We start from the raw sequence: 4,061 nt of genomic DNA on the forward strand, positions 1-4,061 counted from the left end.
CCTTGGTTTTAGTCCTAGGTCCATGATCCACCTTGAGTTGGTTTTTGTGTATGGAGTGAGGTGTGGGTCTTGCTTGAGTCTTTTGCAGATATTAGTATAACTATTATTCAAACATATACACCAATCACTGAAGCCAAAGAAGAAGAAAAAATTTACTATATCTATCCTTTCTTTTTGGTCAGCAGTATGGCGCTGGAAATCTGTTTGAAAATCATCTACAAGAGCTGGTTCTACAGAAGCTGTTGACTGAGATTGGTGAGCAGCAGACTGGAATGTTGATTCACTCAGAGGAGTGAGGCAATGTGATAAGGCCTCGTCTTTAAAACCGGTTAGGGCCCTTGAGCCTGTGGCCCTAAGGCCTGGTTTAAATTGTTTTTTGTCAAACATTCTTCTAAGTGGTATAGCACTGGTCTGTGCATTGCTGTACAGAGATAACTCGTGGTTGCTGTGATACTAAACATTGGGACACTGATATGCCAAATGTGATAATGGTTACCCATGGTGGGCAGTGTTTGGTGGAGCCTCCCGATTAAATCAAGCTTGGAAGCAGGAGTGGCATTCACTTCTGAAATGGCCTGTCTCTGGAAACTCAATGAACATGGAGAAATGACCAAAGTTACACAAGCGTTCAGGTCTTTTGTTCATAGGGTCGCTGTGAGTTGTCTACAACTCAATGGCACTTAACAACAACAAACAACATCCTTTTTCTATACCCATTCAGTGTGGATACTGAGCAAATCATTCATGAAACTGAACTCTATGAAAGAGAATGTGGCATAAGATTGGAGGAAGACTCATCAACATGTGTTATGCAGATGACACAACCTTGCTTGCTGAAAGCAAAGAGGACCTCTTTGACTTGACCACCATCTTTAATGAGGTTGTGAGGACAGCATAAAAACACACTCTTCCATGATGCTTTGGTCTTCAAAACCTCTAGAAGCATGAGCGACATCTTCACCCCACTACCACCAAACTAAAGCAAAATTCCAGCCATCACTCATCATTTACCTCCTGGTCTCCCCTATCCCAACCCATGGTGATGTCATATGTATCAGAATAGAACTGCACTTCATAAGATTTTTTTTAATGGCTAATTTTGGGGAAATGGATTGCCAGGTATTTCTTCCAAAATGTCTCTGGACTTACACCATTGATTTTTTTGGTTACCAGCCAGGCTCATGAACCATTTATATATCCAAGGACTCTTCCTAAGGTGCAGTGAATTGTTATTATATGCCTTTCTAACAAAAAAGAATGAGTGGACTATGCAAATAATGTGTTTGAGGACCACCAAAGGGATTGTAAATAAGGTGTATCAGACCCTGCGAAATAAGACAATGCAAATAAGGTGCATGGAACCCTTGAAAAACATTATTCCCTTTTGCCTTCCCAATGATTGTTTTTGTAATTACTGTTGGGCCCAAATCAACTCATCAGAGACTGCTCATCTTTCTCCCGCAGAGCCGCTAGTAAATTCGAACCACATGCATTTGGCTTGGCAGTACAATTCCTTACCACTAAGCCATCAGAGTCCCCTTGCCATCACACTAGGTTTAATATAATCTAATCCTAAAAGTTGGGGAGAAATTTCACTGGCAATCTTGAAGAGGCGATAATAGAACACATCCTTTCTACCAAACTCCCTGTGCTAAGAAGTTCCTAGACCCAAGAGACAGAGAAAGAAAGTAGTAACACTAGTCAGTGTTATGGAAATAGCACAGGACTGACAGGCTATTTGTGCCAACCCACAGAGTGAGGGAGCTGAGTGTCTTCATACAGCAGGCTGTGTAACAGAGTGATGTGCCCAAGGCACTTGTTGGTGAAACTGAAGAGTTTTACAACTCTTGCCTGAGCAAGGCAGTGCCAGGTTCAAGTGGGACCAGGACCATGAATAAGCACCCAGGCAGACAGTGAGGATCCAGCAGAAGTCAGTCATTCCGGTTACTTCTAAGTTGATCAGATCCTGAACTGTAACTTGTCACTTGTCTCGTAAACTCTGTACCTGTAAATATGGTCTATGAGTTCTGTGTAGTCATTGCAGTGCATTGTTGAACCTAGAAGAGAAATACAGACCTGTGAGATAAACAGCTGGCATCAGACTTGACAGAAAGAGTTGGGGAGTAGAAGTATGTCTGTACAGGAATCAATCTTAGGCTGGTACTGATCTTAATTAAACTCCCTCCTCTTGAGCTTAGGCATAGTCTACTGGAATTTTACAGCCCAATTCACATAAGCAGATAACTACTACCTTCTCCTCACCTGCCATTTTTCTTAGTAGGCAAATATAGACTGAATTCCAACATAGGTTACGTAATACCTAGGATTAGATTTTAGTGCCAACATTTAAAAAAGGAAAAAACACACCAACTCTTTGTCATCGATGTCAGCTTAGGTATTTCCAGACTAAGCATGAAATGGTAGACTCTGTGTAGCTACAAGTAAAATAATTCTGCTCTGTGAGAGATTTATTTTTCCTATCAGACAGGAAATGCACAAGCCATAGGCAGAATCTTTACTGCTGAGAAAACAATCTAATTATATCTTGCTAGGTTAGTTGGATTTGCAAAAGCTCACAAAGAATAGATTCTGTTTCCATGAAAGTTAGTAGCTTCATGTAAGAAGTCTCTATTTCCAAGGCCACAGATTTCCTATTCTGACTACAGTCGGCTTTCTTCTCTAGCACAAATTATGGTGATGAAAACAAGTCTCTAAACAGCTACAGAGGGAATGTCACGGTTCCTTGTATTTATTGCTACTAAAACTGTCACAGGGAACTCTGTTAGCTTGGTGGGTGAGTTATGTTGTCAACCCAAGGGTAGAGGGTTCAAATCCACCAGCTGCTCTGCAAGAGAAAGATGGACAGTCTCCTCCAGTGTGATTCCAAACTTCTGAAAACAAGCTGCAGAGTCAGCTGTAAGGCAATCTTGACTCAGCAATACTTAACAACAACAAAACTATCATGGAGTATCACCAATGCTCTAAAGCTATGATAAGCACTTTATGAATTTTAATGCCTTCAATCTCCCCATTAATCCAGTAAGTTAAGTAGTCTGATATCCATGTTAGAGACATTGCAGCAAGTACTGTCCATGTCATTCCCGCATCCCCACGGTTCATCCAGGAAATTGACTGTGGACAATACCCATACACACCAAAAGCATCTTTCTGCTGCTATTGTTCTTGTTATGTGCCATCAAGTCACCTGAGACCCATAGCAGCAACTTTGAAGCCTGCCCTGTCCTGAGCCAGTCTCATTGCTTCTGACATACCAGCCCCCATTGTCCTACTTACTGTATTAATCCATCTCATCTGGAGTCTTCCTCTTCCGCATTGTCCCTCGACACTTCTGAGCATGATGTCCTTCTCCAAGGACCAGTCCCTCATAGCCACATGCCCAAAGTATGTGAGATGGTGCCTCAAAATCCTAGCCTCCAAGGAGAAACTTGGTTTTACCTTCTCTAAGACAGACCTATTTGTTTTCTTGGCAGTCCATGGTGTATGTTCAAGACTGTTCTCCCAGCACCACAATTCAAAGGCATCAACTCTTCTGTCATCCTTAGTCATTGTCCATCTCTCTGATGCATAGCAAGTAATTGTGAAGCCCATGGCCTAGATTAGGTGCACCTTAGTCTCTAGACTGACATCGTTGCTTTTCAGTACTCTGGAGAGGTCCCTGAAAGCGTATTTTCCCCAATGCAATTAGTTTTTTGCTTTCCTGACTGCTGGTGGTCCGAGTGTTGACTGTTGAGCCAAGCAAGTTGTAATTATTAACAACCTCAATCTCTTCTCCATCTGTCATGGTGCTGCCAATTGGTCCCATGGTGAAAATATTTGTTTTCTTAATGTTAAGCCTCAATTTATATTGAAAACTACAGTCTTTAACCTTCTGCATCAAGAGCTTCAGGTCATCCTCAGTTTCAGCAAGCAAGGTTGTGTCACCTGCATAACCTAAGTTATTGATGCGTTTTCCTGCAATCCTGATGCTACATTCTTCCTCACAAAGCCCTTCTCCCTGAATGATCTGTTCTGCATATAAATTGAAAAGGTATGGAGGCAGG

The sequence above is a fragment of the Elephantulus edwardii genome, unplaced genomic scaffold (assembly GCF_000299155.1).
Source record: "Elephantulus edwardii isolate Elephantulus edwardi_28Jun2011 unplaced genomic scaffold, EleEdw1.0 scaffold00031, whole genome shotgun sequence".
NCBI lineage: Eukaryota > Metazoa > Chordata > Mammalia > Macroscelidea > Macroscelididae > Elephantulus > Elephantulus edwardii.